The 21739-nt window shown below is 41.5% G+C and overlaps 32 non-coding genes across 32 annotated transcripts; all 32 read left to right on the top strand.

Moving 5' to 3' along the window:
- The first annotated feature begins 1240 nt into the window (after nucleotides 1-1240).
- On the top strand, nucleotides 1241-1312 carry trnac-gca (transfer RNA cysteine (anticodon GCA)). The gene has a single exon. It is a non-coding gene; the product is annotated as a tRNA-Cys (tRNA).
- A 161-nt stretch (nucleotides 1313-1473) lies between these two features.
- On the top strand, nucleotides 1474-1545 carry trnac-gca (transfer RNA cysteine (anticodon GCA)). Its single transcript has one exon. It is a non-coding gene; the product is annotated as a tRNA-Cys (tRNA).
- Nucleotides 1546-2146: 601 nt separating this feature from the next.
- trnac-gca (transfer RNA cysteine (anticodon GCA)) lies at nucleotides 2147-2218 on the top strand. Its single transcript has one exon. It is a non-coding gene; the product is annotated as a tRNA-Cys (tRNA).
- Nucleotides 2219-3053: 835 nt separating this feature from the next.
- On the top strand, nucleotides 3054-3125 carry trnac-gca (transfer RNA cysteine (anticodon GCA)). Its single transcript has one exon. It is a non-coding gene; the product is annotated as a tRNA-Cys (tRNA).
- A 601-nt stretch (nucleotides 3126-3726) lies between these two features.
- On the top strand, nucleotides 3727-3798 carry trnac-gca (transfer RNA cysteine (anticodon GCA)). The gene has a single exon. It is a non-coding gene; the product is annotated as a tRNA-Cys (tRNA).
- A 161-nt stretch (nucleotides 3799-3959) lies between these two features.
- On the top strand, nucleotides 3960-4031 carry trnac-gca (transfer RNA cysteine (anticodon GCA)). Its single transcript has one exon. It is a non-coding gene; the product is annotated as a tRNA-Cys (tRNA).
- A 369-nt stretch (nucleotides 4032-4400) lies between these two features.
- Nucleotides 4401-4472, top strand: trnac-gca (transfer RNA cysteine (anticodon GCA)). Its single transcript has one exon. It is a non-coding gene; the product is annotated as a tRNA-Cys (tRNA).
- Nucleotides 4473-5073: 601 nt separating this feature from the next.
- trnac-gca (transfer RNA cysteine (anticodon GCA)) lies at nucleotides 5074-5145 on the top strand. The gene has a single exon. It is a non-coding gene; the product is annotated as a tRNA-Cys (tRNA).
- Nucleotides 5146-5306: 161 nt separating this feature from the next.
- trnac-gca (transfer RNA cysteine (anticodon GCA)) lies at nucleotides 5307-5378 on the top strand. The gene has a single exon. It is a non-coding gene; the product is annotated as a tRNA-Cys (tRNA).
- Nucleotides 5379-6652: 1274 nt separating this feature from the next.
- trnac-gca (transfer RNA cysteine (anticodon GCA)) lies at nucleotides 6653-6724 on the top strand. The gene has a single exon. It is a non-coding gene; the product is annotated as a tRNA-Cys (tRNA).
- Nucleotides 6725-6885: 161 nt separating this feature from the next.
- On the top strand, nucleotides 6886-6957 carry trnac-gca (transfer RNA cysteine (anticodon GCA)). The gene has a single exon. It is a non-coding gene; the product is annotated as a tRNA-Cys (tRNA).
- Nucleotides 6958-7559: 602 nt separating this feature from the next.
- On the top strand, nucleotides 7560-7631 carry trnac-gca (transfer RNA cysteine (anticodon GCA)). Its single transcript has one exon. It is a non-coding gene; the product is annotated as a tRNA-Cys (tRNA).
- Nucleotides 7632-7996: 365 nt separating this feature from the next.
- Nucleotides 7997-8068, top strand: trnac-gca (transfer RNA cysteine (anticodon GCA)). The gene has a single exon. It is a non-coding gene; the product is annotated as a tRNA-Cys (tRNA).
- Nucleotides 8069-8902: 834 nt separating this feature from the next.
- On the top strand, nucleotides 8903-8974 carry trnac-gca (transfer RNA cysteine (anticodon GCA)). Its single transcript has one exon. It is a non-coding gene; the product is annotated as a tRNA-Cys (tRNA).
- Nucleotides 8975-9135: 161 nt separating this feature from the next.
- trnac-gca (transfer RNA cysteine (anticodon GCA)) lies at nucleotides 9136-9207 on the top strand. Its single transcript has one exon. It is a non-coding gene; the product is annotated as a tRNA-Cys (tRNA).
- A 1274-nt stretch (nucleotides 9208-10481) lies between these two features.
- Nucleotides 10482-10553, top strand: trnac-gca (transfer RNA cysteine (anticodon GCA)). The gene has a single exon. It is a non-coding gene; the product is annotated as a tRNA-Cys (tRNA).
- Nucleotides 10554-10714: 161 nt separating this feature from the next.
- Nucleotides 10715-10786, top strand: trnac-gca (transfer RNA cysteine (anticodon GCA)). Its single transcript has one exon. It is a non-coding gene; the product is annotated as a tRNA-Cys (tRNA).
- Nucleotides 10787-11388: 602 nt separating this feature from the next.
- Nucleotides 11389-11460, top strand: trnac-gca (transfer RNA cysteine (anticodon GCA)). The gene has a single exon. It is a non-coding gene; the product is annotated as a tRNA-Cys (tRNA).
- Nucleotides 11461-12731: 1271 nt separating this feature from the next.
- trnac-gca (transfer RNA cysteine (anticodon GCA)) lies at nucleotides 12732-12803 on the top strand. Its single transcript has one exon. It is a non-coding gene; the product is annotated as a tRNA-Cys (tRNA).
- A 161-nt stretch (nucleotides 12804-12964) lies between these two features.
- trnac-gca (transfer RNA cysteine (anticodon GCA)) lies at nucleotides 12965-13036 on the top strand. Its single transcript has one exon. It is a non-coding gene; the product is annotated as a tRNA-Cys (tRNA).
- A 1043-nt stretch (nucleotides 13037-14079) lies between these two features.
- On the top strand, nucleotides 14080-14151 carry trnac-gca (transfer RNA cysteine (anticodon GCA)). Its single transcript has one exon. It is a non-coding gene; the product is annotated as a tRNA-Cys (tRNA).
- A 1271-nt stretch (nucleotides 14152-15422) lies between these two features.
- trnac-gca (transfer RNA cysteine (anticodon GCA)) lies at nucleotides 15423-15494 on the top strand. Its single transcript has one exon. It is a non-coding gene; the product is annotated as a tRNA-Cys (tRNA).
- Nucleotides 15495-15655: 161 nt separating this feature from the next.
- Nucleotides 15656-15727, top strand: trnac-gca (transfer RNA cysteine (anticodon GCA)). The gene has a single exon. It is a non-coding gene; the product is annotated as a tRNA-Cys (tRNA).
- Nucleotides 15728-16328: 601 nt separating this feature from the next.
- On the top strand, nucleotides 16329-16400 carry trnac-gca (transfer RNA cysteine (anticodon GCA)). Its single transcript has one exon. It is a non-coding gene; the product is annotated as a tRNA-Cys (tRNA).
- An 835-nt stretch (nucleotides 16401-17235) lies between these two features.
- trnac-gca (transfer RNA cysteine (anticodon GCA)) lies at nucleotides 17236-17307 on the top strand. Its single transcript has one exon. It is a non-coding gene; the product is annotated as a tRNA-Cys (tRNA).
- A 601-nt stretch (nucleotides 17308-17908) lies between these two features.
- On the top strand, nucleotides 17909-17980 carry trnac-gca (transfer RNA cysteine (anticodon GCA)). Its single transcript has one exon. It is a non-coding gene; the product is annotated as a tRNA-Cys (tRNA).
- Nucleotides 17981-18141: 161 nt separating this feature from the next.
- Nucleotides 18142-18213, top strand: trnac-gca (transfer RNA cysteine (anticodon GCA)). The gene has a single exon. It is a non-coding gene; the product is annotated as a tRNA-Cys (tRNA).
- A 369-nt stretch (nucleotides 18214-18582) lies between these two features.
- On the top strand, nucleotides 18583-18654 carry trnac-gca (transfer RNA cysteine (anticodon GCA)). Its single transcript has one exon. It is a non-coding gene; the product is annotated as a tRNA-Cys (tRNA).
- Nucleotides 18655-19255: 601 nt separating this feature from the next.
- trnac-gca (transfer RNA cysteine (anticodon GCA)) lies at nucleotides 19256-19327 on the top strand. The gene has a single exon. It is a non-coding gene; the product is annotated as a tRNA-Cys (tRNA).
- Nucleotides 19328-19488: 161 nt separating this feature from the next.
- trnac-gca (transfer RNA cysteine (anticodon GCA)) lies at nucleotides 19489-19560 on the top strand. The gene has a single exon. It is a non-coding gene; the product is annotated as a tRNA-Cys (tRNA).
- Nucleotides 19561-20834: 1274 nt separating this feature from the next.
- Nucleotides 20835-20906, top strand: trnac-gca (transfer RNA cysteine (anticodon GCA)). The gene has a single exon. It is a non-coding gene; the product is annotated as a tRNA-Cys (tRNA).
- A 161-nt stretch (nucleotides 20907-21067) lies between these two features.
- trnac-gca (transfer RNA cysteine (anticodon GCA)) lies at nucleotides 21068-21139 on the top strand. The gene has a single exon. It is a non-coding gene; the product is annotated as a tRNA-Cys (tRNA).
- The last annotated feature ends 600 nt before the right edge of the window (nucleotides 21140-21739 follow it).

The raw sequence follows: 21739 nt of genomic DNA, 5'->3' as shown, positions 1-21739 counted from the left end.
CTGTTTTCTATTGATAGAGTCAGGGAAATAACCAAACTGTTGTTATAACCACCAGTGAAAGATAGGTTATCATGCTCTGCAAACCACCCCAATTGTACGTTGCAACAAGAGACTGAGTGGTGTCTTCAGGGTATAGCTCAGTGGTAGAGCATTTAATTGCAGTCTTTTCAGTTTTTATGAATAAGGAAAAAACAATCTTACAAAGTCGTGCACTGTTAATAGAGTCAGGGAAATAAACAAAAGTCTGTTGTTGTAATGTCCAGCGAAAGCTATACTAATATGCTCTGCAAACCACCCCAATTAAACTTTGCATCAAGAAACTGAGCCATGTTTTGGGGGTATAGCTCAGTGGTAGAGCATTTGACTGCAGATCAAGAGGTCCCCGGTTCAAATCCGGTTGCCCCCTGTCAGGGTTGGTTTGCTTTAATCTTACAGACTTGTGCTCTGTTAATAGAGTCAGGCAAATAATGAAAAGTCTGTTGTCACAATGTCCAGTGAAAGCTATACTAATATGCTTTTTCAAACCACCCTAATTAAACTTAGCAACAATAAAGTAAGGCATGTTTTGGGGGTATAGCTCAGTGGTAGAGCATTTGACTGCAGATCAAGAGGTCCCCGGTTCAAATCCGTGTGCCCCCTGTAAGGCTTGGTTTGCTTTAATCGTACAGACTTGTGCTCTGTTAATAGAGTCAGGCAAATAATGAAAAGTCTGTTGTCACAATGTCCAGTGAAAGCTTTACCAATATGCTTTTTCAAACCACCCCTATTAAACTTTGCAACAATGAGCTGAGGCCTGTTTTCGGGGTAAAGCTCAGTGGTAGAGCATTTGACTGCAGATCAAGAGGTCCCTGGTTCAAATCCGGATGCCCCCTGGCAGGGTGAGTTTGCTTTAAGTTCACCGAACTGTTTTCTATTGATAGAGTCAGGGAAATAACCAAAATGTTGTTGTCATAACCACCAGTGAAAGATAGGTTATCATGCTCTGCAAACCACCCCAATTGTACGTTGCAACAAGAGACTGAGTGGTGTCTTCAGGGTATAGCTCAGTGGTAGAGCATTTAACTGCAGTCTTTTCAGTTTTTATGAATAAGGAAAAAACAATCTTACAAAGTCGTGCACTGTTAATAGAGTCAGGGAACTAAACAAAAGTCTGTTGTTGTAATGTCCAGCGAAAGCTATACTAATATGCTCTGCAAACCACCCCAATTAAACTTTGCATCAAGAAACTGAGCCATGTCTTGGGGGTATAGCTCAGTGGTAGAGCATTTGACTGCAGATCAAGAGGTCCCCGGTTCAAATCCGGGTGCCCCCTGTCAGGGTTGGTTTGCTTTAATCTTACAGACTTGTGCTCTGTTAATAGAGTCAGGCAAATAATGAAAAGTCTGTTGTCACAATGTCCAGTGAAAGCTATACTAATATGCTTTTTCAAACCACCCTAATTAAACTTAGCAACAATAAGGCAAGGCATGTTTTGGGGGTATAGCTCAGTGGTAGAGCATTTGACTGCAGATCAAGATGTCCCCGGTTCAAATCCGGGTGCCCCCTGTAAGGTTTTGTTCGCTTTAATCGTACAGACTTGTGCTCTTTTAATAGAGTCAGGCAAATAATGAAAAGTCTGTTGTCACAATGTCCTGTGAAAGCTATACCAATATGCTTTTTCAAACCACCCCAATTAAACTTTGCAACAATGAGCTGAGGCATGTTTTGGGGGTAAAGCTCAGTGGTAGAGCATTTGACTGCAGATCAAGAGATCCCTGATTCAAATCCGGATGCCCCTTTGCAGGGTGAGTTTGCTTTAAGTTCACCGAACTGTTTTCTGTTAATAGAGTCAGGGAAATAACCAAAATTTTGTTGTCATAACCACCAGTGAAAGATAGGTTATCATGCTCTGCAAACCACCCCAATTATACGTTGCAACAAGAGACTGAGTCGTGTCTTCAGGGTATAGCTCAGTGGTAGAGCATTTAACTGCAGTCTTTTCAGTTTTTATGAATAAGGAAAAAACAATCTTACAAAGCCGTGCACTGTTAATAGAGTCAGGGAACTAAACAAAAGTCTGTTGTTGTAATGTCCAGCGAAAGCTATACTAATATGCTCTGCAAACCACCCCAATTAAACTTTGCATCAAGAAACTGAGCCATGTCTTGGGGGTATAGCTCAGTGGTAGAGCATTTGACTGCAGATCAAGAGGTCCCCGGTTCAAATCCGGGTGCCCCCTGTCAGGGTTGGTTTGCTTTAATCTTACAGACTTGTGCTCTGTTAATAGAGTCAGGCAAATAATGAAAAGTCTGTTGTCACAATGTCCAGTGAAAGCTATACTAATATTCTTTTTCAAACCACCCTAATTAAACTTAGCAACAATAAGGCAAGGCATGTTTTGGGGGTATAGCTCAGTGGTAGAGCATTTGACTGCAGATCAAGATGTCCCCGGTTTAAATCCGGGTGCCCCCTGTAAGGTTTGGTTCGCTTTAATCGTACAGACTTGTGCTCTTTTAATAGAGTCAGGCAAATAATGAAAAGTCTGTTGTCACAATGTCCTGTGAAAGCTATACCAATATGCTTTTTCAAACCACCCCAATTAAACTTTGCAACAATGAGCTGAGGCATGTTTTGGGGGTAAAGCTCAGTGGTAGAGCATTTGACTGCAGATCAAGAGATCCCTGATTCAAATCCAGATGCCCCTTTGCAGGGTGAGTTTGCTTTAAGTTCACCGAACTGTTTTCTGTTAATAGAGTCAGGGAAATAACCAAAATTTTGTTGTCATAACCACCAGTGAAAGATAGGTTATCATGCTCTGCAAACCACCCCAATTATACGTTGCAACAAGAGACTGAGTCGTGTCTTCAGGGTATAGCTCAGTGGTAGAGCATTTAACTGCAGTCTTTTCAGTTTTTATGAATAAGGAAAAAACAATCTTACAGACTTGTGCTCTGTTAATAGAGTCAGGCAAATAATGAAAAGTCTGTTGTCACAATGTCCAGTGAAAGCTATACTAATATGCTTTTTCAAACCACCCTAATTAAACTTAGCAACAATAAGACAAGGCATGTTTTGGGGGTATAGCTCAGTGGTAGAGCATTTGACTGCAGATCGAGAGGTCCCCGGTTCAAATCCGGGTGCCCCCTGTAAGGCTTGGTTTGCTTTAATCGTACAGACTTGTGCTCTGTTAATAGAGTCAGGCAAATAATGAAAAGTCTGTTGTCACAATGTCCAGTGAAAGCTTTACCAATATGCTTTTTCAAACCACCCCTATTAAACTTTGCAACAATGAGCTGAGGCCTGTTTTCGGGGTAAAGCTCAGTGGTAGAGCATTTGACTGCAGATCAAGAGGTCCCTGGTTCAAATCCGGATGCCCCCTGGCAGGGTGAGTTTGCTTTAAGTTCACCGAACTGTTTTCTATTGATAGAGTCAGGGAAATAACCAAAATGTTGTTGTCATAACCACCAGTGAAAGATAGGTTATCATGCTCTGCAAACCACCCCAATTGTACGTTGCAACAAGAGACTGAGTGGTGTCTTCAGGGTATAGCTCAGTGGTAGAGCATTTAACTGCAGTCTTTTCAGTTTTTATGAATAAGGAAAAAACAATCTTACAAAGTCGTGCACTATTAATAGAGTCAGGGAAATAAACAAAAGTCTGTTGTTGTAATGTCCAGCGAAAGCTATACTAATATGCTCTGCAAACCACCCCAATTAAACTTTGCATCAAGAAAATGAGCCATGTTTTGGGGGTATAGCTCAGTGGTAGAGCATTTGACTGCAGATCAAGAGGTCCCCGGTTCAAATCCGGGTGCCCCCTGTCAGGGTTGGTTTGCTTTAATCTTACAGACTTGTGCTCTGTTAATAGAGTCAGGCAAATAATGAAAAGTCTGTTGTCACAATGTCCAGTGAAAGCTATACTAATATGCTTTTTCAAACCACCCTAATTAAACTTAGCAACAATAAGCCAAGGCATGTTTTGGGGGTATAGCTCAGTGGTAGAGCATTTGACTGCAGATCAAGAGGTCCCCGGTTCAAATCCGGGTGCCCCCTGTCAGGGTTGGTTTGCTTTAATCTTACACACTTGTGCTCTGTTAATAGAGTCAGGCAAATAATGAAAAGTCTGTTGTCACAATGTCCTGTGAAAGCTATACCAATATGCTTTTTCAAACCACCCCAATTAAACTTTGCAACAATGAGCTGAGGCATGTTTTGGGGGTATAGCTCAGTGGTAGAGCATTTAACTGCAGTCTTTTCAGTTTTTATGAATAAGGAAAAAACAATCTTACAAAGTCGTGCACTGTTAATAGAGTCAGGGAAATAAAAAAAAGTATGTTGTTGTAATATCCAGCGAAAGCTATACTAATATGCTCTGCAAACCACCCCAATTAAACTTTGCATCAAGAAACTGAGCCATGTCTTGGGGGTATAGCTCAGTGGTAGAGCATTTGACTGCAGATCAAGAGGTCCCCGGTTCAAATCCGGGTGCCCCCTGTAAGGCTTGGTTTGCTTTAATCGTACAGACTTGTGCTCTGTTAATAGAGTCAGGCAAATAATGAAAAGTCTGTTGTCACAATGTCCAGTGAAAGCTTTACCAATATGCTTTTTCAAACCACCCCTATTAAACTTTGCAACAATGAGCTGAGGCCTGTTTTCGGGGTAAAGCTCAGTGGTAGAGCCTTTGACTGCAGATCAAGAGGTCCCTGGTTCAAATCCGGATGCCCCCTGGCAGGGTGAGTTTGCTTTAAGTTCACCGAACTGTTTTCTATTGATAGAGTCAGGGAAATAACCAAAATGTTGTTGTCATAACCACCAGTGAAAGATAGGTTATCATGCTCTGCAAACCACCCCAATTGTACGTTGCAACAAGAGACTGAGTGGTGTCTTCAGGGTATAGCTCAGTGGTAGAGCATTTAACTGCAGTCTTTTCAGTTTTTATGAATAAGGAAAAAACAATCTTACAAAGTCGTGCACTGTTAATAGAGTCAGGGAACTAAACAAAAGTCTGTTGTTGTAATGTCCAGCGAAAGCTATACTAATATGCTCTGCAAACCACCCCAATTAAACTTTGCATCAAGAAACTGAGCCATGTCTTGGGGGTATAGCTCAGTGGTAGAGCATTTGACTGCAGATCAAGAGGTCCCCGGTTCAAATCCGGGTGCCCCCTGTCAGGGTTGGTTTGCTTTAATCTTACAGACTTGTGCTCTGTTAATAGAGTCAGGCAAATAATGAAAAGTCTGTTGTCACAATGTCCAGTGAAAGCTATACTAATATGCTTTTTCAAACCACCCTAATTAAACTTAGCAACAATAAGCCAAGGCATGTTTTGGGGGTATAGCTCAGTGGTAGAGCATTTGACTGCAGATCAAGAGGTCCCCGGTTCAAATCCGGGTGCCCCCTGTCAGGGTTGGTTTGCTTTAATCTTACAGACTTGTGCTCTGTTAATAGAGTCAGGCAAATAATGAAAAGTCTGTTGTCACAATGTCCTGTGAAAGCTATACCAATATGCTTTTTCAAACCACCCCAATTAAACTTTGCAACAATGAGCTGAGGCATGTTTTGGGGGTATAGCTCAGTGGTAGAGCATTTAACTGCAGTCTTTTCAGTTTTTATGAATAAGGAAAAAACAATCTTACAAAGTCGTGCACTGTTAATAGAGTCAGGGAAATAAAAAAAAGTATGTTGTTGTAATATCCAGCGAAAGCTATACTAATATGCTCTGCAAACCACCCCAATTAAACTTTGCATCAAGAAACTGAGCCATGTCTTGGGGGTATAGCTCAGTGGTAGAGCATTTGACTGCAGATCAAGAGGTCCCCTGTTCAAATCCGGTTGCCCCCTGTCAGGGTTGGTTTGCTTTAATCTTACAGACTTGTGCTCTGTTAATAGAGTCAGGCAAATAATGAAAAGTCTGTTGTCACAATGTCCAGTGAAAGCTATACTAATATGCTTTTTCAAACCACCCTAATTAAACTTAGCAACAATAAAGCAAGGCATGTTTTGGGGGTATAGCTCAGTGGTAGAGCATTTGACTGCAGATCAAGAGGTCCCCGGTTCAAATCCGTGTGCCCCCTGTAAGGCTTGGTTTGCTTTAATCGTACAGACTTGTGCTCTGTTAATAGAGTCAGGCAAATAATGAAAAGTCTGTTGTCACAATGTCCAGTGAAAGCTTTACCAATATGCTTTTTCAAACCACCCCTATTAAACTTTGCAACAATGAGCTGAGGCCTGTTTTCGGGGTAAAGCTCAGTGGTAGAGCATTTGACTGCAGATCAAGAGGTCCCCGGTTCAAATCCGGATGCCCCCTGGCAGGGTGAGTTTGCTTTAAGTTCACGAACTGTTTTCTATTGATAGAGTCAGGGAAATAACCAAAATGTTGTTGTCATAACCACCAGTGAAAGATAGGTTATCATGCTCTGCAAACCACCCCAATTGTACGTTGCAACAAGAGACTGAGTGGTGTCTTCAGGGTATAGCTCAGTGGTAGAGCATTTAACTGCAGTCTTTTCAGTTTTTATGAATAAGGAAAAAACAATCTTACAAAGTCGTGCACTGTTAATAGAGTCAGGGAACTAAACAAAAGTCTGTTGTTGTAATGTCCAGCGAAAGCTATACTAATATGCTCTGCAAACCACCCCAATTAAACTTTGCATCAAGAAACTGAGACATGTCTTGGGGGTATAGCTCAGTGGTAGAGCATTTGACTGCAGATCAAGAGGTCCCCGGTTCAAATCCGGGTGCCCCCTGTCAGGGTTGGTTTGCTTTAATCTTACAGACTTGTGCTCTGTTAATAGAGTCAGGCAAATAATGAAAAGTCTGTTGTCACAATGTCCAGTGAAAGCTATACTAATATGCTTTTTCAAACCACCCTAATTAAACTTAGCAACAATAAGGCAAGGCATGTTTTGGGGGTATAGCTCAGTGGTAGAGCATTTGACTGCAGATCAAGATGTCCCCGGTTCAAATCCGGGTGCCCCCTGTAAGGTTTGGTTCGCTTTAATCGTACAGACTTGTGCTCTTTTAATAGAGTCAGGCAAATAATGAAAAGTCTGTTGTCACAATGTCCTGTGAAAGCTATACCAATATGCTTTTTCAAACCACCCCAATTAAACTTTGCAACAATGAGCTGAGGCATGTTTTGGGGGTAAAGCTCAGTGGTAGAGCATTTGACTGCAGATCAAGAGATCCCTGATTCAAATCCGGATGCCCCTTTGCAGGGTGAGTTTGCTTTAAGTTCACCGAACTGTTTTCTGTTAATAGAGTCAGGGAAATAACCAAAATTTTGTTGTCATAACCACCAGTGAAAGATAGGTTATCATGCTCTGCAAACCACCCCAATTATACGTTGCAACAAGAGCCTGAGTCGTGTCTTCAGGGTATAGCTCAGTGGTAGAGCATTTAACTGCAGTCTTTTCAGTTTTTATGAATAAGGAAAAAACAATCTTACAGACTTGTGCTCTGTTAATAGAGTCAGGCAAATAATGAAAAGTCTGTTGTCACAATGTCCAGTGAAAGCTATACTAATATGCTTTTTCAAACCACCCTAATTAAACTTAGCAACAATAAGCCAAGGCATGTTTTGGGGGTATAGCTCAGTGGTAGAGCATTTGACTGCAGATCAAGAGGTCCCCGGTTCAAATCCGGGTGCCCCCTGTCAGAGTGAGTTTGCTTTAAGTTCACCGAACTGTTTTCTATTGATAGAGTCAGGGAAATAACCAAACTGTTGTTATAACCACCAGTGAAAGATAGGTTATCATGCTCTGCAAACCACCCCAATTGTACGTTGCAACAAGAGACTGAGTGGTGTCTTCAGGGTATAGCTCAGTGGTAGAGCATTTAATTGCAGTCTTTTCAGTTTTTATGAATAAGGAAAAAACAATCTTACAAAGTCGTGCACTGTTAATAGAGTCAGGGAAATAAACAAAAGTCTGTTGTTGTAATGTCCAGCGAAAGCTATACTAATATGCTCTGCAAACCACCCCAATTAAACTTTGCATCAAGAAACTGAGCCATGTCTTGGGGGTATAGCTCAGTGGTAGAGCATTTGACTGCAGATCAAGAGGTCCCCGGTTCAAATCCGGGTGCCCCCTGTCAGGGTTGGTTTGCTTTAATCTTACAGACTTGTGCTCTGTTAATAGAGTCAGGCAAATAATGAAAAGTCTGTTGTCACAATGTCCAGTGAAAGCTATACTAATATGCTTTTTCAAACCACCCTAATTAAACTTAGCAACAATAAAGCAAGGCATGTTTTGGGGGTATAGCTCAGTGGTAGAGCATTTGACTGCAGATCAAGAGGTCCCCGGTTCAAATCCGTGTGCCCCCTGTAAGGCTTGGTTTGCTTTAATCGTACAGAATTGTGCTCTGTTAATAGAGTCAGGCAAATAATGAAAAGTCTGTTGTCACAATGTCCAGTGAAAGCTTTACCAATATGCTTTTTCAAACCACCCCTATTAAACTTTGCAACAATGAGCTGAGGCCTGTTTTCGGGGTAAAGCTCAGAGGTAGGGCATTTGACTGCAGATCAAGAGGTCCCTGGTTCAAATCCGGATGCCCCCTGGCAGGGTGAGTTTGCTTTAAGTTCACCGAACTGTTTTCTATTGATAGAGTCAGGGAAATAACCAAAATGTTGTTGTCATAACCACCAGTGAAAGATAGGTTATCATGCTCTGCAAACCACCCCAATTGTACGTTGCAACAAGAGACTGAGTGGTGTCTTCAGGGTATAGCTCAGTGGTAGAGCATTTAACTGCAGTCTTTTCAGTTTTTATGAATAAGGAAAAAACAATCTTACAAAGTCGTGCACTGTTAATAGAGTCAGGGAACTAAACAAAAGTCTGTTGTTGTAATGTCCAGCGAAAGCTATACTAATATGCTCTGCAAACCACCCCAATTAAACTTTGCATCAAGAAACTGAGCCATGTCTTGGGGGTATAGCTCAGTGGTAGAGCATTTGACTGCAGATCAAGAGGTCCCCGGTTCAAATCCGGGTGCCCCCTGTCAGGGTTGGTTTGCTTTAATCTTACAGACTTGTGCTCTGTTAATAGAGTCAGGCAAATAATGAAAAGTCTGTTGTCACAATGTCCAGTGAAAGCTATACTAATATGCTTTTTCAAACCACCCTAATTAAACTTAGCAACAATAAGGCAAGGCATGTTTTGGGGGTATAGCTCAGTGGTAGAGCATTTGACTGCAGATCAAGATGTCCCCGGTTCAAATCCGGGTGCCCCCTGTAAGGTTTGGTTCGCTTTAATCGTACAGACTTGTGCTCTTTTAATAGAGTCAGGCAAATAATGAAAAGTCTGTTGTCACAATGTCCTGTGAAAGCTATACCAATATGCTTTTTCAAACCACCCCAATTAAACTTTGCAACAATGAGCTGAGGCATGTTTTGGGGGTAAAGCTCAGTGGTAGAGCATTTGACTGCAGATCAAGAGATCCCTGATTCAAATCCGGATGCCCCTTTGCAGGGTGAGTTTGCTTTAAGTTCACCGAACTGTTTTCTGTTAATAGAGTCAGGGAAATAACCAAAATTTTGTTGTCATAACCACCAGTGAAAGATAGGTTATCATGCTCTGCAAACCACCCCAATTATACGTTGCAACAAGAGACTGAGTCGTGTCTTCAGGGTATAGCTCAGTGGTAGAGCATTTAATTGCAGTCTTTTCAGTTTTTATGAATAAGGAAAAAACAATCTTACAAAGTCGTGCACTGTTAATAGAGTCAGGGAAATAAACAAAAGTCTGTTGTTGTAATGTCCAGCGAAAGCTATACTAATATGCTCTGCAAACCACCCCAATTAAACTTTGCATCAAGAAACTGAGCCATGTTTTGGGGGTATAGCTCAGTGGTAGAGCATTTGACTGCAGATCAAGAGGTCCCCGGTTCAAATCCGTGTGCCCCCTGTAAGGCTTGGTTTGCTTTAATCGTACAGACTTGTGCTCTGTTAATAGAGTCAGGCAAATAATGACAAGTCTGTTGTCACAATGTCCAGTGAAAGCTTTACCAATATGCTTTTTCAAACCACCCCTATTAAACTTTGCAACAATGAGCTGAGGCCTGTTTTCGGGGTAAAGCTCAGTGGTAGAGCATTTGATTGCAGATCAAGAGGTCCCTGGTTCAAATCCGGATGCCCCCTGGCAGGGTGAGTTTGCTTTAAGTTCACCGAACTGTTTTCTATTGATAGAGTCAGGGAAATAACCAAAATGTTGTTGTCATAACCACCAGTGAAAGATAGGTTATCATGCTCTGCAAACCACCCCAATTGTACGTTGCAACAAGAGACTGAGTGGTGTCTTCAGGGTATAGCTCAGTGGTAGAGCATTTAACTGCAGTCTTTTCAGTTTTTATGAATAAGGAAAAAACAATCTTACAAAGTCGTGCACTGTTAATAGAGTCAGGGAACTAAACAAAAGTCTGTTGTTGTAATGTCCAGCGAAAGCTATACTAATATGCTCTGCAAACCACCCCAATTAAACTTTGCATCAAGAAACTGAGCCATGTCTTGGGGGTATAGCTCAGTGGTAGAGCATTTGACTGCAGATCAAGAGATCCCCGGTTCAAATCCGGGTGCCCCCTGTCAGGGTTGGTTTGCTTTAATCTTACAGACTTGTGCTCTGTTAATAGAGTCAGGCAAATAATGAAAAGTCTGTTGTCACAATGTCCAGTGAAAGCTATACTAATATGCTTTTTCAAACCACCCTAATTAAACTTAGCAACAATAAGGCAAGGCATGTTTTGGGGGTATAGCTCAGTGGTAGAGCATTTGACTGCAGATCAAGATGTCCCCGGTTCAAATCCGGGTGCCCCCTGTAAGGTTTGGTTCGCTTTAATCGTACAGACTTGTGCTCTTTTAATAGAGTCAGGCAAATAATGAAAAGTCTGTTGTCACAATGTCCTGTGAAAGCTATACCAATATGCTTTTTCAAACCACCCCAATTAAACTTTGCAACAATGAGCTGAGGCATGTTTTGGGGGTAAAGCTCAGTGGTAGAGCATTTGACTGCAGATCAAGAGATCCCTGATTCAAATCCGGATGCCCCTTTGCAGGGTGAGTTTGCTTTAAGTTCACCGAACTGTTTTCTGTTAATAGAGTCAGGGAAATAACCAAAATTTTGTTGTCATAACCACCAGTGAAAGATAGGTTATCATGCTCTGCAAACCACCCCAATTATACGTTGCAACAAGAGCCTGAGTCGTGTCTTCAGGGTATAGCTCAGTGGTAGAGCATTTAACTGCAGTCTTTTCAGTTTTTATGAATAAGGAAAAAACAATCTTACAGACTTGTGCTCTGTTAATAGAGTCAGGCAAATAATGAAAAGTCTGTTGTCACAATGTCCAGTGAAAGCTATACTAATATGCTTTTTCAAACCACCCTAATTAAACTTAGCAACAATAAGCCAAGGCATGTTTTGGGGGTATAGCTCAGTGGTAGAGCATTTGACTGCAGATCAAGAGGTCCCCGGTTCAAATCCGGGTGCCCCCTGTCAGAGTGAGTTTGCTTTAAGTTCACCGAACTGTTTTCTATTGATAGAGTCAGGGAAATAACCAAACTGTTGTTATAACCACCAGTGAAAGATAGGTTATCATGCTCTGCAAACCACCCCAATTGTACGTTGCAACAAGAGACTGAGTGGTGTCTTCAGGGTATAGCTCAGTGGTAGAGCATTTAATTGCAGTCTTTTCAGTTTTTATGAATAAGGAAAAAACAATCTTACAAAGTCGTGCACTGTTAATAGAGTCAGGGAAATAAACAAAAGTCTGTTGTTGTAATGTCCAGCGAAAGCTATACTAATATGCTCTGCAAACCACCCCAATTAAACTTTGCATCAAGAAACTGAGCCATGTTTTGGGGGTATAGCTCAGTGGTAGAGCATTTGACTGCAGATCAAGAGGTCCCCGGTTCAAATCCGGTTGCCCCCTGTCAGGGTTGGTTTGCTTTAATCTTACAGACTTGTGCTCTGTTAATAGAGTCAGGCAAATAATGAAAAGTCTGTTGTCACAATGTCCAGTGAAAGCTATACTAATATGCTTTTTCAAACCACCCTAATTAAACTTAGCAACAATAAAGCAAGGCATGTTTTGGGGGTATAGCTCAGTGGTAGAGCATTTGACTGCAGATCAAGAGGTCCCCGGTTCAAATCCGTGTGCCCCCTGTAAGGCTTGGTTTGCTTTAATCGTACAGACTTGTGCTCTGTTAATAGAGTCAGGCAAATAATGACAAGTCTGTTGTCACAATGTCCAGTGAAAGCTTTACCAATATGCTTTTTCAAACCACCCCTATTAAACTTTGCAACAATGAGCTGAGGCCTGTTTTCGGGGTAAAGCTCAGTGGTAGAGCATTTGATTGCAGATCAAGAGGTCCCTGGTTCAAATCCGGATGCCCCCTGGCAGGGTGAGTTTGCTTTAAGTTCACCGAACTGTTTTCTATTGATAGAGTCAGGGAAATAACCAAAATGTTGTTGTCATAACCACCAGTGAAAGATAGGTTATCATGCTCTGCAAACCACCCCAATTGTACGTTGCAACAAGAGACTGAGTGGTGTCTTCAGGGTATAGCTCAGTGGTAGAGCATTTAACTGCAGTCTTTTCAGTTTTTATGAATAAGGAAAAAACAATCTTACAAAGTCGTGCACTGTTAATAGAGTCAGGGAACTAAACAAAAGTCTGTTGTTGTAATGTCCAGCGAAAGCTATACTAATATGCTCTGCAAACCACCCCAATTAAACTTTGCATCAAGAAACTGAGCCATGTCTTGGGGGTATAGCTCAGTGGTAGAGCATTTGACTGCAGATCAAGAGGTCCCCGGTTCAAATCCGGGTGCCCCCTGTCAGGGTTGGTTTGCTTTAATCTTACAGACTTGTGCTCTGTTAATAGAGTCAGGCAAATAATGAAAAGTCTGTTGTCACAATGTCCAGTGAAAGCTATACTAATATGCTTTTTCAAACCACCCTAATTAAACTTAGCAACAATAAGGCAAGGCATGTTTTGGGGGTATAGCTCAGTGGTAGAGCATTTGACTGCAGATCAAGATGTCCCCGGTTCAAATCCGGGTGCCCCCTGTAAGGTTTGGTTCGCTTTAATCGTACAGACTTGTGCTCTTTTAATAGAGTCAGGCAAATAATGAAAAGTCTGTTGTCACAATGTCCTGTGAAAGCTATACCAATATGCTTTTTCAAACCACCCCAATTAAACTTTGCAACAATGAGCTGAGGCATGTTTTGGGGGTAAAGCTCAGTGGTAGAGCATTTGACTGCAGATCAAGAGATCCCTGATTCAAATCCGGATGCCCCTTTGCAGGGTGAGTTTGCTTTAAGTTCACCGAACTGTTTTCTGTTAATAGAGTCAGGGAAATAACCAAAATTTTGTTGTCATAACCACCAGTGAAAGATAGGTTATCATGCTCTGCAAACCACCCCAATTATACGTTGCAACAAGAGCCTGAGTCGTGTCTTCAGGGTATAGCTCAGTGGTAGAGCATTTAACTGCAGTCTTTTCAGTTTTTATGAATAAGGAAAAAACAATCTTACAGACTTGTGCTCTGTTAATAGAGTCAGGCAAATAATGAAAAGTCTGTTGTCACAATGTCCTGTGAAAGCTATACCAATATGCTTTTTCAAACCACCCCAATTAAACTTTGCAACAATGAGCTGAGGCATGTTTTGGGGGTAAAGCTCAGTGGTAGAGCATTTGACTGCAGATCAAGAGATCCCTGATTCAAATCCGGATGCCCCTTTGCAGGGTGAGTTTGCTTTAAGTTCACCGAACTGTTTTCTGTTAATAGAGTCAGGGAAATAACCAAAATTTTGTTGTCATAACCACCAGTGAAAGATAGGTTATCATGCTCTGCAAACCACCCCAATTATACGTTGCAACAAGAGACTGAGTCGTGTCTTCAGGGTATAGCTCAGTGGTAGAGCATTTAACTGCAGTCTTTTCAGTTTTTATGAATAAGGAAAAAACAATCTTACAGACTTGTGCTCTGTTAATAGAGTCAGGCAAATAATGAAAAGTCTGTTGTCACAATGTCCAGTGAAAGCTATACTAATATGCTTTTTCAAACCACCCTAATTAAACTTAGCAACAATAAGTCAAGGCATGTTTTGGGGGTATAGCTCAGTGGTAGAGCATTTGACTGCAGATCAAGAGGTCCCCGGTTCAAATCCGGGTGCCCCCTGTCAGAGTGAGTTTGCTTTAAGTTCACCGAACTGTTTTCTATTGATAGAGTCAGGGAAATAACCAAACTGTTGTTATAACCACCAGTGAAAGATAGGTTATCATGCTCTGCAAACCACCCCAATTGTACGTTGCAACAAGAGACTGAGTGGTGTCTTCAGGGTATAGCTCAGTGGTAGAGCATTTAATTGCAGTCTTTTCAGTTTTTATGAATAAGGAAAAAACAATCTTACAAAGTCGTGCACTGTTAATAGAGTCAGGGAAATAAACAAAAGTCTGTTGTTGTAATGTCCAGCGAAAGCTATACTAATATGCTCTGCAAACCACCCCAATTAAACTTTGCATCAAGAAACTGAGCCATGTTTTGGGGGTATAGCTCAGTGGTAGAGCATTTGACTGCAGATCAAGAGGTCCCCGGTTCAAATCCGGTTGCCCCCTGTCAGGGTTGGTTTGCTTTAATCTTACAGACTTGTGCTCTGTTAATAGAGTCAGGCAAATAATGAAAAGTCTGTTGTCACAATGTCCAGTGAAAGCTATACTAATATGCTTTTTCAAACCACCCTAATTAAACTTAGCAACAATAAAGTAAGGCATGTTTTGGGGGTATAGCTCAGTGGTAGAGCATTTGACTGCAGATCAAGAGGTCCCCGGTTCAAATCCGTGTGCCCCCTGTAAGGCTTGGTTTGCTTTAATCGTACAGACTTGTGCTCTGTTAATAGAGTCAGGCAAATAATGAAAAGTCTGTTGTCACAATGTCCAGTGAAAGCTTTACCAATATGCTTTTTCAAACCACCCCTATTAAACTTTGCAACAATGAGCTGAGGCCTGTTTTCGGGGTAAAGCTCAGTGGTAGAGCATTTGACTGCAGATCAAGAGGTCCCTGGTTCAAATCCGGATGCCCCCTGGCAGGGTGAGTTTGCTTTAAGTTCACCGAACTGTTTTCTATTGATAGAGTCAGGGAAATAACCAAAATGTTGTTGTCATAACCACCAGTGAAAGATAGGTTATCATGCTCTGCAAACCACCCCAATTGTACGTTGCAACAAGAGACTGAGTGGTGTCTTCAGGGTATAGCTCAGTGGTAGAGCATTTAACTGCAGTCTTTTCAGTTTTTATGAATAAGGAAAAAACAATCTTACAAAGTCGTGCACTGTTAATAGAGTCAGGGAACTAAACAAAAGTCTGTTGTTGTAATGTCCAGCGAAAGCTATACTAATATGCTCTGCAAACCACCCCAATTAAACTTTGCATCAAGAAACTGAGCCATGTCTTGGGGGTATAGCTCAGTGGTAGAGCATTTGACTGCAGATCAAGAGGTCCCCGGTTCAAATCCGGGTGCCCCCTGTCAGGGTTGGTTTGCTTTAATCTTACAGACTTGTGCTCTGTTAATAGAGTCAGGCAAATAATGAAAAGTCTGTTGTCACAATGTCCAGTGAAAGCTATACTAATATGCTTTTTCAAACCACCCTAATTAAACTTAGCAACAATAAGGCAAGGCATGTTTTGGGGGTATAGCTCAGTGGTAGAGCATTTGACTGCAGATCAAGATGTCCCCGGTTCAAATCCGGGTGCCCCCTGTAAGGTTTTGTTCGCTTTAATCGTACAGACTTGTGCTCTTTTAATAGAGTCAGGCAAATAATGAAAAGTCTGTTGTCACAATGTCCTGTGAAAGCTATACCAATATGCTTTTTCAAACCACCCCAATTAAACTTTGCAACAATGAGCTGAGGCATGTTTTGGGGGTAAAGCTCAGTGGTAGAGCATTTGACTGCAGATCAAGAGATCCCTGATTCAAATCCGGATGCCCCTTTGCAGGGTGAGTTTGCTTTAAGTTCACCGAACTGTTTTCTGTTAATAGAGTCAGGGAAATAACCAAAATTTTGTTGTCATAACCACCAGTGAAAGATAGGTTATCATGCTCTGCAAACCACCCCAATTATACGTTGCAACAAGAGACTGAGTCGTGTCTTCAGGGTATAGCTCAGTGGTAGAGCATTTAACTGCAGTCTTTTCAGTTTTTATGAATAAGGAAAAAACAATCTTACAAAGCCGTGCACTGTTAATAGAGTCAGGGAACTAAACAAAAGTCTGTTGTTGTAATGTCCAGCGAAAGCTATACTAATATGCTCTGCAAACCACCCCAATTAAACTTTGCATCAAGAAACTGAGCCATGTCTTGGGGGTATAGCTCAGTGGTAGAGCATTTGACTGCAGATCAAGAGGTCCCCGGTTCAAATCCGGGTGCCCCCTGTCAGGGTTGGTTTGCTTTAATCTTACAGACTTGTGCTCTGTTAATAGAGTCAGGCAAATAATGAAAAGTCTGTTGTCACAATGTCCAGTGAAAGCTATACTAATATTCTTTTTCAAACCACCCTAATTAAACTTAGCAACAATAAGGCAAGGCATGTTTTGGGGGTATAGCTCAGTGGTAGAGCATTTGACTGCAGATCAAGATGTCCCCGGTTTAAATCCGGGTGCCCCCTGTAAGGTTTGGTTCGCTTTAATCGTACAGACTTGTGCTCTTTTAATAGAGTCAGGCAAATAATGAAAAGTCTGTTGTCACAATGTCCTGTGAAAGCTATACCAATATGCTTTTTCAAACCACCCCAATTAAACTTTGCAACAATGAGCTGAGGCATGTTTTGGGGGTAAAGCTCAGTGGTAGAGCATTTGACTGCAGATCAAGAGATCCCTGATTCAAATCCAGATGCCCCTTTGCAGGGTGAGTTTGCTTTAAGTTCACCGAACTGTTTTCTGTTAATAGAGTCAGGGAAATAACCAAAATTTTGTTGTCATAACCACCAGTGAAAGATAGGTTATCATGCTCTGCAAACCACCCCAATTATACGTTGCAACAAGAGACTGAGTCGTGTCTTCAGGGTATAGCTCAGTGGTAGAGCATTTAACTGCAGTCTTTTCAGTTTTTATGAATAAGGAAAAAACAATCTTACAGACTTGTGCTCTGTTAATAGAGTCAGGCAAATAATGAAAAGTCTGTTGTCACAATGTCCAGTGAAAGCTATACTAATATGCTTTTTCAAACCACCCTAATTAAACTTAGCAACAATAAGACAAGGCATGTTTTGGGGGTATAGCTCAGTGGTAGAGCATTTGACTGCAGATCGAGAGGTCCCCGGTTCAAATCCGGGTGCCCCCTGTAAGGCTTGGTTTGCTTTAATCGTACAGACTTGTGCTCTGTTAATAGAGTCAGGCAAATAATGAAAAGTCTGTTGTCACAATGTCCAGTGAAAGCTTTACCAATATGCTTTTTCAAACCACCCCTATTAAACTTTGCAACAATGAGCTGAGGCCTGTTTTCGGGGTAAAGCTCAGTGGTAGAGCATTTGACTGCAGATCAAGAGGTCCCTGGTTCAAATCCGGATGCCCCCTGGCAGGGTGAGTTTGCTTTAAGTTCACCGAACTGTTTTCTATTGATAGAGTCAGGGAAATAACCAAAATGTTGTTGTCATAACCACCAGTGAAAGATAGGTTATCATGCTCTGCAAACCACCCCAATTGTACGTTGCAACAAGAGACTGAGTGGTGTCTTCAGGGTATAGCTCAGTGGTAGAGCATTTAACTGCAGTCTTTTCAGTTTTTATGAATAAGGAAAAAACAATCTTACAAAGTCGTGCACTATTAATAGAGTCAGGGAAATAAACAAAAGTCTGTTGTTGTAATGTCCAGCGAAAGCTATACTAATATGCTCTGCAAACCACCCCAATTAAACTTTGCATCAAGAAAATGAGCCATGTTTTGGGGGTATAGCTCAGTGGTAGAGCATTTGACTGCAGATCAAGAGGTCCCCGGTTCAAATCCGGGTGCCCCCTGTCAGGGTTGGTTTGCTTTAATCTTACAGACTTGTGCTCTGTTAATAGAGTCAGGCAAATAATGAAAAGTCTGTTGTCACAATGTCCAGTGAAAGCTATACTAATATGCTTTTTCAAACCACCCTAATTAAACTTAGCAACAATAAGCCAAGGCATGTTTTGGGGGTATAGCTCAGTGGTAGAGCATTTGACTGCAGATCAAGAGGTCCCCGGTTCAAATCCGGGTGCCCCCTGTCAGGGTTGGTTTGCTTTAATCTTACACACTTGTGCTCTGTTAATAGAGTCAGGCAAATAATGAAAAGTCTGTTGTCACAATGTCCTGTGAAAGCTATACCAATATGCTTTTTCAAACCACCCCAATTAAACTTTGCAACAATGAGCTGAGGCATGTTTTGGGGGTATAGCTCAGTGGTAGAGCATTTAACTGCAGTCTTTTCAGTTTTTATGAATAAGGAAAAAACAATCTTACAAAGTCGTGCACTGTTAATAGAGTCAGGGAAATAAAAAAAAGTATGTTGTTGTAATATCCAGCGAAAGCTATACTAATATGCTCTGCAAACCACCCCAATTAAACTTTGCATCAAGAAACTGAGCCATGTCTTGGGGGTATAGCTCAGTGGTAGAGCATTTGACTGCAGATCAAGAGGTCCCCGGTTCAAATCCGGGTGCCCCCTGTAAGGCTTGGTTTGCTTTAATCGTACAGACTTGTGCTCTGTTAATAGAGTCAGGCAAATAATGAAAAGTCTGTTGTCACAATGTCCAGTGAAAGCTTTACCAATATGCTTTTTCAAACCACCCCTATTAAACTTTGCAACAATGAGCTGAGGCCTGTTTTCGGGGTAAAGCTCAGTGGTAGAGCCTTTGACTGCAGATCAAGAGGTCCCTGGTTCAAATCCGGATGCCCCCTGGCAGGGTGAGTTTGCTTTAAGTTCACCGAACTGTTTTCTATTGATAGAGTCAGGGAAATAACCAAAATGTTGTTGTCATAACCACCAGTGAAAGATAGGTTATCATGCTCTGCAAACCACCCCAATTGTACGTTGCAACAAGAGACTGAGTGGTGTCTTCAGGGTATAGCTCAGTGGTAGAGCATTTAACTGCAGTCTTTTCAGTTTTTATGAATAAGGAAAAAACAATCTTACAAAGTCGTGCACTGTTAATAGAGTCAGGGAACTAAACAAAAGTCTGTTGTTGTAATGTCCAGCGAAAGCTATACTAATATGCTCTGCAAACCACCCCAATTAAACTTTGCATCAAGAAACTGAGCCATGTCTTGGGGGTATAGCTCAGTGGTAGAGCATTTGACTGCAGATCAAGAGGTCCCCGGTTCAAATCCGGGTGCCCCCTGTCAGGGTTGGTTTGCTTTAATCTTACAGACTTGTGCTCTGTTAATAGAGTCAGGCAAATAATGAAAAGTCTGTTGTCACAATGTCCAGTGAAAGCTATACTAATATGCTTTTTCAAACCACCCTAATTAAACTTAGCAACAATAAGCCAAGGCATGTTTTGGGGGTATAGCTCAGTGGTAGAGCATTTGACTGCAGATCAAGAGGTCCCCGGTTCAAATCCGGGTGCCCCCTGTCAGGGTTGGTTTGCTTTAATCTTACAGACTTGTGCTCTGTTAATAGAGTCAGGCAAATAATGAAAAGTCTGTTGTCACAATGTCCTGTGAAAGCTATACCAATATGCTTTTTCAAACCACCCCAATTAAACTTTGCAACAATGAGCTGAGGCATGTTTTGGGGGTATAGCTCAGTGGTAGAGCATTTAACTGCAGTCTTTTCAGTTTTTATGAATAAGGAAAAAACAATCTTACAAAGTCGTGCACTGTTAATAGAGTCAGGGAAATAAAAAAAAGTATGTTGTTGTAATATCCAGCGAAAGCTATACTAATATGCTCTGCAAACCACCCCAATTAAACTTTGCATCAAGAAACTGAGCCATGTCTTGGGGGTATAGCTCAGTGGTAGAGCATTTGACTGCAGATCAAGAGGTCCCCGGTTCAAATCCGGTTGCCCCCTGTCAGGGTTGGTTTGCTTTAATCTTACAGACTTGTGCTCTGTTAATAGAGTCAGGCAAATAATGAAAAGTCTGTTGTCACAATGTCCAGTGAAAGCTATACTAATATGCTTTTTCAAACCACCCTAATTAAACTTAGCAACAATAAAGCAAGGCATGTTTTGGGGGTATAGCTCAGTGGTAGAGCATTTGACTGCAGATCAAGAGGTCCCCGGTTCAAATCCGTGTGCCCCCTGTAAGGCTTGGTTTGCTTTAATCGTACAGACTTGTGCTCTGTTAATAGAGTCAGGCAAATAATGAAAAGTCTGTTGTCACAATGTCCAGTGAAAGCTTTACCAATATGCTTTTTCAAACCACCCCTATTAAACTTTGCAACAATGAGCTGAGGCCTGTTTTCGGGGTAAAGCTCAGTGGTAGAGCATTTGACTGCAGATCAAGAGGTCCCCGGTTCAAATCCGGATGCCCCCTGGCAGGGTGAGTTTGCTTTAAGTTCACGAACTGTTTTCTATTGATAGAGTCAGGGAAATAACCAAAATGTTGTTGTCATAACCACCAGTGAAAGATAGGTTATCATGCTCTGCAAACCACCCCAATTGTACGTTGCAACAAGAGACTGAGTGGTGTCTTCAGGGTATAGCTCAGTGGTAGAGCATTTAACTGCAGTCTTTTCAGTTTTTATGAATAAGGAAAAAACAATCTTACAAAGTCGTGCACTGTTAATAGAGTCAGGGAACTAAACAAAAGTCTGTTGTTGTAATGTCCAGCGAAAGCTATACTAATATGCTCTGCAAACCACCCCAATTAAACTTTGCATCAAGAAACTGAGACATGTCTTGGGGGTATAGCTCAGTGGTAGAGCATTTGACTGCAGATCAAGAGGTCCCCGGTTCAAATCCGGGTGCCCCCTGTCAGGGTTGGTTTGCTTTAATCTTACAGACTTGTGCTCTGTTAATAGAGTCAGGCAAATAATGAAAAGTCTGTTGTCACAATGTCCAGTGAAAGCTATACTAATATGCTTTTTCAAACCACCCTAATTAAACTTAGCAACAATAAGGCAAGGCATGTTTTGGGGGTATAGCTCAGTGGTAGAGCATTTGACTGCAGATCAAGATGTCCCCGGTTCAAATCCGGGTGCCCCCTGTAAGGTTTGGTTCGCTTTAATCGTACAGACTTGTGCTCTTTTAATAGAGTCAGGCAAATAATGAAAAGTCTGTTGTCACAATGTCCTGTGAAAGCTATACCAATATGCTTTTTCAAACCACCCCAATTAAACTTTGCAACAATGAGCTGAGGCATGTTTTGGGGGTAAAGCTCAGTGGTAGAGCATTTGACTGCAGATCAAGAGATCCCTGATTCAAATCCGGATGCCCCTTTGCAGGGTGAGTTTGCTTTAAGTTCACCGAACTGTTTTCTGTTAATAGAGTCAGGGAAATAACCAAAATTTTGTTGTCATAACCACCAGTGAAAGATAGGTTATCATGCTCTGCAAACCACCCCAATTATACGTTGCAACAAGAGACTGAGTCGTGTCTTCAGGGTATAGCTCAGTGGTAGAGCATTTAACTGCAGTCTTTTCAGTTTTTATGAATAAGGAAAAAACAATCTTACAGACTCGTGCTCTGTTAATAGAGTCAGGCAAATAATGAAAAGTCTGTTGTCACAATGTCCAGTGAAAGCTATACTAATATGCTTTTTCAAACCACCCTAATTAAACTTAGCAACAATAAGACAAGGCATGTT

Source organism: Clarias gariepinus, chromosome 16 (assembly GCF_024256425.1).
Source record: "Clarias gariepinus isolate MV-2021 ecotype Netherlands chromosome 16, CGAR_prim_01v2, whole genome shotgun sequence".
Taxonomy (NCBI): domain Eukaryota; kingdom Metazoa; phylum Chordata; class Actinopteri; order Siluriformes; family Clariidae; genus Clarias; species Clarias gariepinus.
This window is presented reverse-complemented; position numbering and strand designations above follow the sequence as displayed.